Consider the following 11,861-nt stretch of genomic DNA (forward strand, 5'->3'; position numbering starts at 1 on the left):
TATGCTGTTCCTGCCACCATCTGTGATGAACTTGCCCTCTAAAAACTGTGAGAAGACATAAACCTTCCCTCCCAGAAGGTGCTCCTGTCAGGAATTTTCTCACAATGCACCACACACACATAACTGCACACACTTCACCGCACATACATCCCAGCCCACATGTCACAACACACACTGTAATAGTCTGTCCTGTCCCTTTAAGAGGTAAGCCCCGGCCACTCCCCACCCCCACCCGCAGAAGCAAAGGGATCTTTCTTCCAGCCTGCCAGTTCCTTCTTTTCCATCTCTCTCCCAAAGTAGTAGCTTCTCTTCTCCCCCATACCTCTCTCTCTCCATTTCTCTCTCTCTCTCTCTCTCCCTCTCTGCTCTTCTCCCTTCTTCCCCTTCCCTTTCCCCTCCATAACCCACTAAATAAATACCCACTTTCTCTGCATGGCATGCCTAAGGTCGCGGTCTCTCACCCTCCACGCGGCTCCCTACCTGAGACCGGCTGCCTTTGTGGCCCACCATGGTCTCGTGGCCCACTGCCTACTGCCACCACTCGGGGATCTACAGTGTTTCTGCCAATGTGCCCCTTGGGGAACCACAGTGTTTTATTTAAACCATAACACACACATCACCACACACACATCACAGCACATGTCACAGCCCACACATCACGGCATATATATCACAGCACACAGAGCATGGCACAAACATCATAGCATACAAGTCACAGCATACATTAGAGCACACATGTCACGGCACACACATCACGGCACACACATCTTGGCACAAATGACACGGCACACATATCATAGCACATCACAGCACACATGGCACAGCACAAATGGCATGGCATACATGGCACAGCACACAAAAGTAAAATTTCATGCGAGTAACAGCACAAAGAAGTCAGCAAGTTCAATTGCATTTCCAAGACAAGGAATCCTGACTCCCCAGCTGACTGCCTATCTTCCTCCCCTCCCTCCTGTTTTCTGTTTTCTCATTACATCGATTAACTTAAAAGGTCAGCATATCTGTGGCATCAACAGTGTTGAAAACAATGGAACAGATTAACAAGCTTCCAAAACTGACAATTTTTGGAATTAGAAAAGAATTACCAACTTACTCCTCCACGAAAATTCAAATTGTGGACTATTTTGTTGTTTTTTCACCTGTTTCTCCAAAAGGTTTTTCCAGAAGTCTTTTCCACACCCAGTCAAGTCTCGACTTTCCCTGACCTCCAGTTCCATTATCGCAATAAACTTTATTGAATGCTTCATTCACCCAGTTACTCAGGCTAAAATCTAGCCACCCCAGTCTTCTCTCTCCCAAACATCTATCCACTCACAGGTCCTATGAGTCGGCTTTGGGTTAGCATCATGGTTTCGTGGGTGAAGGTACGAGCTGTGGAATCCTCATGACCTGACTTCAATCCTGGAACCCACAGTGGAAGACAAGAACTGACTCCTGACATTTATCCTCTGACCGCCACACACGTGCCATGGCACACACCTGCCCATACTCAAAATACACACATCATACACACACATCATGAATCACACACATAAATGATAATAAAGTAATTTTTAAATGTCAGCTTTGTTTTCTTAGGATTAGAATGTTTAGAATCTAAACCACTACGCCTTGATTCAAATGTGTCCAAAATTTTAGCACGCTTTAAATTTATCATCTTCAGCCAAGCTTAGTGGTCCATACCTGTAATCCCATCTCACAGGTGGTGACAGGAGGATTAGTAAGTAGCTTAAAGACAGGACGACCACATAGAAAGCTTGAGGTCAGCCTGGGCTACATGAAATTCTGTTTTTATTTTTTACAAAATTAAAAAAATTATCATCTTTAGTATAAATACTGCTTAACTTATAAGAAAACTCTTATGTACTACTCATGGGAATGCAAATTGGTCCAGTCATTATGAAAATTTCATAAGAAAGCCTAAAACATAGACTCACCATACAAATTACCCAACTATTATTACCCCTGGGTACAGACTGCAAAGACTCTAAATCAACTACAGAGATGTCTGCACATGTATTTACTGAAGGATTATTCACCATATCCAAGTCAAGGAATCAGTCTCGGTGTCCATCCACAAATAGGACACATATTATACATACACAATGGGATTAGCAAAAAAAGAGCAATTATCCACAAAGAGCAGTATTATGCTGTTTGTAACGAAAGGGTCGGGAGGCTGCAAAGATGGCGCAGCAGGTAAGAGCACTCACTGTTCTTGCAGAGGACTCTAGTTCAGTTCCCAGCACCCACATGGTGGCTCACAGTCATCTGCAACTCCAGTACCAGGGGACCCAAGACCCTCTTCTGACATCTGTGGGCACCAGGCATGCACATGGTGCATGAACATACATGCGAAACACTCATACACATGGAATAAGATAATAAATCTTTAAAATGTTGCACTGTTTGCTAGAAAAGTTGATGAAATTGGAGACCATTATATTAGTGAAAAAAGCCAGATTCAAAAAGAGAAGTATGTTTTCTCTCAGTTGTGGGCTCTAGGTTGTATATAGGTATATAACTTCCCCATCTCTCTCTCCCTCTTCTCCCTCTCCTCCTTCTCCCTCTCCCCCCCCCTCCTCTCTCTCACATACCTAACACATAAATGGTTAATCCAAGCTGTAAATAGAGCCCTGGTGAATGAATCAGCCTCCATGTTCAGCTTAGTCCATCCTGCACCATTGATGTGGTGGCCTCACAGAGATCTGAACAATTCTAGCTGTTGCTGCCAGAAACCTTGATACCCTAGAGATAAGCAGTAGGTTATTTCCTTTTGTTTACTGTGTGCAAAAGCAGCTGGGTTAACATGCCTAGCCGTCAGAACCCCAAGGTCATACCAGTACAGATGCCTGAATACTAACAGTCATGGTGGCCAGCTTTGGGAGACCTTGAGCAATACAATACAGAAGGACATGACAGCAAGGTTGCAGCTACCTAGTTATCTTGTGGAAAGAGAAGACAAGTTAAGAAGACCCAGGACCTGCCACATGGCATCTGGAACAGCCCCTAGGGATGGGAACAACAATCACGTGATGAGACACAAGCCTGATCTGTTGGGCAAATGAATGGAAGGTTTGCATACAGTACAGCACTATGTTTTACAAGAGCCTCCTCCATAATACCCCCATTCAGATCAGGCTGAGGGGTCTGAATGACACCACTGAGGGCATCTCTCTTCTCTCAGCGGCAAGCCAGCACAACACTCTGAGTTAGTCAACACGAAGCAGGATACAGTTCATGGCTAAGCTTTAGAAGTTCCTTTTATAAGGTCACTTCCTGACCAGGAAGCTTTCATAATTGTACAAACATTTCCTTTTGGCCTTTGGAATGCAGAAAGTCAAAGTGTATGGGGCTTCTAGAACCTTCCCACAGTGTGTCCACCATAGCAGTATCCACCATAGCCTAGTGCCACATGTGCCCAGCCACTTTTCCACTTGTAGTTTTGCCTAATAAATACGATTTCTGCTCCACGGTGGGTACCTGTGTTGATGGGTGGCCCATGTCCTGGCAGAATGGTGTCCTTGGCAACTGGCTCCATTCTGCCTCTCCTTGAACCCAGAGGCTATCTTGAAGACAGCTCCCAAAGCCACAGGGGAGTTGAGGCAAGAAGAGAGAGAAATATAAAGAAGGCAAAGAACAAAGGAGGAAAGGCAAGGCACAGAGGAGCGAGAGCCTAGTATTCTGTGTGTGGTTTCAAAAATAGGAAAGGAAGAAAGAGCAGAAGTTGGGAGAAGGAGAGGGGTAAGAGAAGACCCCCCCCATTGTTCACAGCAAGGGGCTCAGCAGACTGCATGGGAAAAGTTTATTTAGCAAGAGGTTGGAGTAGCTGAGATGCTAAATGGGAGGTGTGTCATGGGAGTAACCCAGAGTCTCAGCAGCAACTATCCTCCCTAGCAGGGAGGATAAGGCAGGTTGCTGGGTAAGAACAGGAAGTGGTTTAGCGAGATGGGCTGGCGTGGGGAAGCAGTGTCCAGAGGGAGCTGAGATGAAAGAGATGGGCTTTTTGAGACAGTCTATATCTTTTGAAGTTTCTGGTCACACAAACACCCTTGAAATGATCACCTGGAACAAAGGCAAGCAGAGTCTCTTCTCATAAGAGATACTGAAAGACCTCCGGATGGGGAGACTCTCACTCGAGTCTCGGGATAACACACCCCCCCCTCCAGGAACTCACGAGAGACCGTCCTTTCTGCAATCACACAAAGTTTATTGACAGGACAGGAACCAGTGCACTGGGGCCGAAACTCATTTCCCACGCAGGGGTAGAGTTCGACCCGGAGTAGCTGGGAGAAGGGGTGTTTAAAGGAAGAAGCCATAACCCAATAGCCTAAAGGGGGTAGGGAGGGTGTCATTGGAAAATTCTGAAAATACTAGTGATAGTCACAAGGGGGTAACTCCCTGTTTCTCAAGATTATTCTCAAGATTATAATCTAACTTGGTCAGCTAGTTCCTGGAACAGAGTCACTGAACCGGCTAACCTAGATTTTTGGTTCTTCTCTCCCTGCTAGATACTTTTGGCTCTACTCTTTCTGCCAGAGGAGTCTGAATCTATCCAGGCCTTTCAATAGAGAACTGGAGGCCAACGGGGGCGGGGGGAAAGGACCACACGACTGTCTCCCTACCATTACCACCCCTTGTTTCTGTACTGTCTTGGCCTCTGGTGAATTTCCCTCAAGGTCACTCTGATATATGACTGACAGATGTCAGTACCTAATTTATTAAGGTTGATGCATTTAATTGAGTCAACTGTGCACAGGACTTTAAGCAGTAAAGACAACAACCAGGGACCAGAATAGACCCCACCAGTTTTCAAGATCAGCTCTAGAAAGTCCTGTGACTCAGCCTCTTCCTTGACCAGTTCTTCTGGTCAGAGAGCAACCTGAGAAATTCTGCAGGACCCTACCGTCCAGAACTCGGTTAGTGAATTAGACCACTTTGAATAGCTTCCAGAACTAGGGACAAATTCCATTCTGCTGTTAAATAAAATTTCATTTGATCTCATTGATTATTATAATTCATGCATTTTCCTAAGTAAATTTGATGTATACATTTGCTGTAATTATTCAACTATTGTACTACTCAACATTTAATATCTCGTGGTTACTTTTTTTTTCTTTTATTATGGTTGTTTGAGACAGAGTCTTAATGTATAGCCCAGCCCAGTCTCAAACTCAGGACTTCTCTGTCTCAGTCTCCTGAGTGCTAGGGTTAATGGTATCACACCTGGCTCTTATGTTTCTCTTAATTTGTTTAATTAATTTATTGTTATTATTTTTTTGAGACAGGGTCTCACTTTGTAATCTTGGTTGGCCTGGAACTCGTTATTGTAGACCAGGCTGACCTCCCAAGTGCTGGGACTAAAGGTGTGTATCACCGTATCTGTCTCCTTACCTTTATTTTTAACCAAACCAGGGAGAACATATTTGGAGCCTTCCTGAACCTGTATACTTCATTCACACAAGGGCATCTGACAAGAACACAGTAGTTACTGTCAATTCAGTAATATCATGATTTGATAATTGCATTGCTTTAGTGTATTAAATTCTGTCCATAGAAATAATCTTTAAATTCATTGGTAGATACTTACCTCCAGTGACATATATCTATGCAGATAGAAAGACAAACTGTGTGTGTGTGTGTGTGTGTGTGTGTGTGTGTATGTGTGTGTGTGTGTGTGTTTCAGCCTTGATACTGTCCATTGAACAGGTCAACAGAAACACCCTTCTGCTATCTAACATATCCCTAGGGCTTCATTCAATCCTACCATTCCAACCACAAGATGAGAAGTTCCCTACAGGGGAGCAGGAGGCCTGGCCCCTATGGAGGTAGAGGAGTAATATTCCAACTGTGGTGAGGATTCAAATAAGGTTCAGCAGGTGGACTATATGAGACCCTGTCTCGACACCTCCATATAGATAGCTGTAGCCCATGTTGTGATACCATCTGTCATAGCCACACATTGGGGTGACATCTGTCAGGGTGCAGCCTCAATGGGTTCATATGTTCCAGGGTAGGGGTGTGTGGATTAGAAATGTTAGGTAAGAGGAACAGAAATAAAAAAGAAATACAGAGACACAGGATAGTACTGGGAGGGCAACCCAGTGAATATGGAATCTGCCTGTAGTTATTTCTTATGATCTTTAAATACTCCAGTCTACAAGAGGGGGAGAAAGCAAGAGATTTTTTTTATCATGATACAGGAGCAAACAAAGTGATTGCCATCTTAATACCCAAAACACCAAATAATCATACCCTAGCTCAAGATATCTTTGTTAGTAGCTATACCTTAAATCAAATCTGTCAATAACCTTGAAGGAGCAAGAATAGGCTTAAACTCTCTGACCTTTAGTCAAGGTAGAACAGATCCACTTCTGTGGGCTCCGATAGATAGATAGATAGATAGATAGATAGATAGATAGATAGATAGATAGACAGATAGATGTAGGCAGACTTTCTCTGTCCTGCCAGTCAGCTTTATCCTGCCATCCGGCTCCTAAATAATCAAACATTATCGTTATTATTATTATTATTATTATAAACTTTATAAATATTATTTATATAAATAAATAATATAATAATATATTTATATTTATATATAATATTTATATTATAATAATATATAATATTTATATATTATATATTTATATATAATAATATATAAAATATATAAATATTTATAAACTTTATAAATATTATTATTATATTATTATTAATTGTTAAAGCTCAGCCAATAGCTTAGGCTTGTCACTAACTAGCTCTTACATCTTAAATTAACCCATATTTCTTATTTATGCTCTACCTCGTGGTGGTACATTTTTTCAGCAAGACATATTCATCTCCTGATTCCTCTGCATCTTCAACTCCATCAGAGGCCTGAGAAGGATATAATATTACCTGAATAAACAAGAAATGTAGGGTAAACAACTTCCCAATCTATAGAAATGACAGAGACAGCTGGTTACCTGGATAGTCACCCAAGGTTCCTCTGCGACATTGGGGCATCCATCTTCAGCATACAGAACTAGAATATCTAATAAATTTTTCTCTGAAGCTAGAATTTTGAAGGTCTGTCCTACCTTGTCTTGTCAAAGTTCAGTGGTCACTTACTTTTGTGTCCTGCTTGTCCAATTTAAACAACATATTGTCAGCAGTCAGGTAAGGGAAGTTTCTTGCCCAGTGACTAACTTTGCCACAAATAAAAGCAAACTCCATATGGATGCTCTTTGATGCTCATCATCCTTTTTTGAAGTAGAATGGTGCTGTCAGGAGCAGATATGTCTCATTGTCATGGAAAGCCTTATATTATTAAAATATCTTAAATACCATATTATATAGGTCTCTGAAGTGTTTGAAGACCACCTAGCTATCTAAAATACATCTCTTTGATCTTGAAAACATACCTAACCTGGTCACAAATTTTATTGTTAAAGATGGCTAACTACTAAACTGCATTTCTTTATTATCCTAAGGATAATAACTCTCAAGGACTAGATCTTTACATTATATTTTTAAAGGAGCTGCATAGGTATAACACCTTAAAGAAGAGTACAGCATATATACAGTATAATAAAAATAGCCTTAAGTTTGTATCAATATACAAAAATCCATACCAATGTAAAACATTTGAAACTAACAGTTGCTTTCTATTCTAAAAGTAGACTCAGTAATCTATTCTTTTATTCTATCATTCCTTTTTCTCTTCAGAGGGAGATCCCTGAATCCAATTTTCTTTGATTAGTTTCCTCCCTAACCACGACCAATAACAAACTTGCAACTAATCCCCCTAAATGACGTCAAACATCCACCCCCACCTCTTGAGAATGTGGTTATCATAGTCTCTAAACTGTTTTCTATTGTCTGCAGGCAATAGCATCTTTAGGGGATCCTGAGAAAAATGGGATGGTCAAGTCCTATAGCTATATCATTTGTTGTCTAGTCTCTGTGTAATGGGAAAGTGCAGTTAAGACATTTTTAAAATATATAAATTGATTTAATTTAGCAGTTTCCATAATTCGATGTCTTAGCAGCTATTGGTTTTTGCTCATCAGCATTTTAAAAATTTAAAGTTAACAAAGCAACCTGGGGATTCCTGTGGGGTTTTTTTGTTTTGTTTTGTTTTGGTTTGGTTTGTTTTTGGTTTTGGTTTTTTTGTTTTTGTTTTTGGTTTTTGGAATCAGGATTTCTCTGTGTAATAACTCTATTGCTCTGGCTATCCTGGAACTCACTCTGTAGATCAAGCTGTCCTCAAACTCATAGAGATCCATCTGCCTTCCAAGTGCTGGGATTAAAGGCATCTGCCACTGTCCAGCTTTATTTCCCATCTTTATGTAGCTTATTCTTTTTATATTACCCTCTCTCTTTAAAGACTTTACTATTATTTTTAAACTATTATATTATTTTTCTATGACTCTATACCCATTTTCCATTTTTCTTTCTTTAGCATCTAGGTATATTTTAAAACACACTGTAGGGCTAGAGAGATGGCTCTGTGTAAGAGCACCGGCTGCTCTTCCAGAGGTCCTGGGTTCAATTCCCAGCAACCACATGGTGGCTCACAACCATCTGGAATGAGATCTGGCGCCCTCCTCTGGCGTGTGGGCATACATGGAGGCAGAATGTTATATACATACTAAATAAATAAATAAATAAATGATGGAGGAGGATTAACTGCCTATATGTTACTTTCATTGGTTAATATAGAAACTGCTTGGCCTGATAGGTCAGAACATAGGTGGGTGGAGTAGACAGAACAGAATGCTGGGAAGAAGGCAGTGAGGCAGACGCCATGATTCCCCTTCCCGAGATGGACGCTGGCTAGACTCATGCTGGTAAGCCACGACCTCGTGATGGTTTACAGATTATTAGATATGGGTTAATCAAGATGTGAGAATTAGCCAATAAGAGGCTACAGATAATGGGCCAAGCAGTGTTTAAAAGAATACAGTTTCCATGTAATTATTTCGGGTAAAGCTAGCCGGGTGGCTGACGGGAATGCAGCCCGCCGTTCCTTCTACAAATAAATAGTTTTTAAAAATTAAAACACACTGTAACCTGTTCAGAAGTTTGGGGTTTTTGTTGTTGTTGTTGTTGTTTTTGTGCCTGGCCCTGGCTCTGTGTGTGTGTTTGGGCATGAGTGCACACGTGCACACTCTCTCTCATCTGCTGCCACCTCTGACCATGGGAGCCAAATCTTAAACTGCTAGACTAGCTCCATGCAGCTCCACTTAGCACACATGGCGCACTGGCAGCTGGCTCTGCCTCCCTTGGTTCGAGAGAGCCAAACCTCCTGTTGGTAGATACCAGCCCTGGAACCCTATTTACCTGCCCAGCTCTGGGGGTTTGTTGTGTCCTCTTTGAAGCAGGTGTTTGTACCCAGTGCTGGCTACTCAAGTACCTGGCTGTACAGCAGGGCCTCTTCCAAGAGCCACACATCTGGTTGCTGAGCCTACCTGAGAGCCCACTTTCTCAGGCTCTGTGTGGATATTTGAGCCTCCATCTTGTACATCATAGGTAGTCGGACTGTTCTTTGGGCTGCCAGTTTATAAATAACATAGAGGCTTATTAATTAGGAAAGCTTGTCCTTAGCTTAGGCTTTTAAAAACTAGTTCTTATAACTTAATTAACCGGTTCCTATTGTCTATTTTCTGTCACATGGCTTAGTTATCTTTCCGCTGTCCCGTATGTCCACTTGTCCTCTTTTACTCTGGCTTTCTGCCCGGAAACCCCACCTATTCTCTCCTGCCTAGAACCTGGCCGTTCAGCTCTTTATTACACGAATCATAGCAGAACAGCTTCACACAGTGTGCAAATATCCCACACCACCACCCAACCAAGCCACAGGGTTGTTCTGAAACTAGGTGCTGAGGGAGACAGCCAGCCTCACACAGCCTTGTTGCTGGGTTCCCCTTCTGTGGAGGGCCGGACCACATTCTCCATTGCTTCTAGGAACAAAGGTAGAGATTGACCTCTGTGACCCCAAGGTGTGGCGGTACACGCCTTTAGTCCTGATGCCTGGGCGGCAGAGGCAGATTGACCTCTGTGACCTCAAGGCGTGGTAGTACACGCCTTTGGTCCCAATGCCTGGGAGGCAGAGACAGGCAGATCTCTGTGAGTTCAAGGTGATGTAGCACACGCCTTTAATCCCAGCGCACGTGCTTGGTAACTCTCTACCGCGTCCCTAGGCGTCCCTGCCTACTCCCGAGGCATCATCTGGGATAATGGGCAGTGGACCAATCCAAGAGTGACATGTCAGAAGCGAGGACTGTTTCCTTTATAAGGGCTGGGTTCCCCTCATTCGGGGTCTCCGCTTTGGAAGCTGATGCTCTCCCTCTCAAGACGCATTAAAGCTTTACTGCAGAAGTATCCTAAGTGCCCCGCGTCGTTCTTGCTGGAGAGAAGGTAGCGCGGGACACCCTTCCCCTCTAGGAAAAGCTCCACACCCCTGACCCACTTTTGCCCAGCTTCCCCACATCCAGTTGTGGGTTGAGGGATCTTCCTCTCAGCAAATTCGGCCATGGATGTGAGAAAAGAGATGGCATTCCAGACTCCTCTTGTCTTCCTCTCAAAGAGTAAAGAATCTGAAACTCATTTCCAGCCTCCGCTGCCCTGCCCACCCCTCACCTAGTCTCAGTTCCATGGAAACTAGATCTGATTTCCAGTGAAATTTTACAGGGAGATTGTTAGGAATCTTAGTTATTCCCTTTTCCTGCCCTCTCTCATTGACTGTATACCCCTCTAATCTAGGAGGAAGGTTCCTGAAGAAACAGAGACAGTGCTTCCAACCTCGGGTCTCCAGTCGTCCTTCTGACTGTTTGAGCCTCCCCTTGGAGCACACAGATCCCTCCCTGTAGCCCCAGACAAGCACCACACTGTGCAGTCCTGGTTGCTTTGAACATTTTTGTTGTTTTTGATCTGCATGAAAGAGGAAGGAGGTAGATGGAGGGACGCAGAAGAGTCTGGGAGCTGCAGTTTTACTATCATCAGGGTTTCATGGGATGGATTTGCAAATCCCTGGGATGGTGTACTGACTGAGAGAGCGAAGAGCCTCCCCTGTCGCCTCCAGCAAAGGGCAGAAAATGGAGATGCACTCATAAAAGACAAAACACACACGTGACAGGATGCAGGCAGCGGCAGATGCAGTAGACCCTGGGGGAGCGGGCTTTTGCAGGAAGTGCTATGGAATCAGGAAACCTGCAGGACATGACTGAGACTGTTCGGAAGAGCAGGGCTCAGGGGCTGGAGGAAGGGCACCAGGGACTGTAGAGCTAACTAAAACAGATGGTAAATGCAGCCAGAAGGAAACAAGGCAGAAGTCGTGAGGAGTGGACAGAGATTCAAGGCAGCCACGTGGCCTGAGGTAAAGGGACTAGGTTTGATTCCAGGTGCTCTGGGAAGCTGTTGGAGGGCTTCCCAAAGCTCCCTCCTGCTGCTGTGTGGACAGCTGACGAGGCACAGGAGGGGCTAAGTCTAGGGTCCATTTGAGAGTGGCCATAACCTGGATAAGGATGCCTTCTGGCATGGGGAGGTATGGAGAGAAGCATGTGTACTCAGGACTGGGTGGATGCGGTCAGAACAGAGTTGGGGATGGCAGAAGGAAGCACAGAGCACTCAGGACTTCTGGGAGCATTTTCTGGGCCTGTCAGGGATGAAGGGACACTCCATTCTCAAGGAGAATAGGGAGTGCTATGCAACCTCTCTCTGTAAAGTAGGAGTGGAGAATGGGCTCTGACTCTTTGTGACACCCTGGGAACCTTGCATATCTCCACACAGACCACTCAGGCGAGGCTCCCTGGCAGTCTGACATGTGTCGGTGCCGAGCTCTGCAGCAGCCCCTGGAATGG

At 43.9% G+C, this 11,861-nt stretch overlaps 1 long non-coding RNA gene across 1 annotated transcript in view; it reads left to right on the plus strand.

Moving 5' to 3' along the window:
- The window catches only part of LOC148122197 (uncharacterized), a 250,853-nt gene that overhangs the window by 178,610 nt on the left and 60,382 nt on the right, over positions 1–11,861 (plus strand). The gene's annotated exons all lie outside the window — the stretch shown is intronic.

Source organism: Myodes glareolus, chromosome 4 (assembly GCF_982192425.1).
Source record: "Myodes glareolus chromosome 4, mMyoGla1.1, whole genome shotgun sequence".
Taxonomy (NCBI): Eukaryota; Metazoa; Chordata; class Mammalia; order Rodentia; family Cricetidae; genus Myodes; species Myodes glareolus.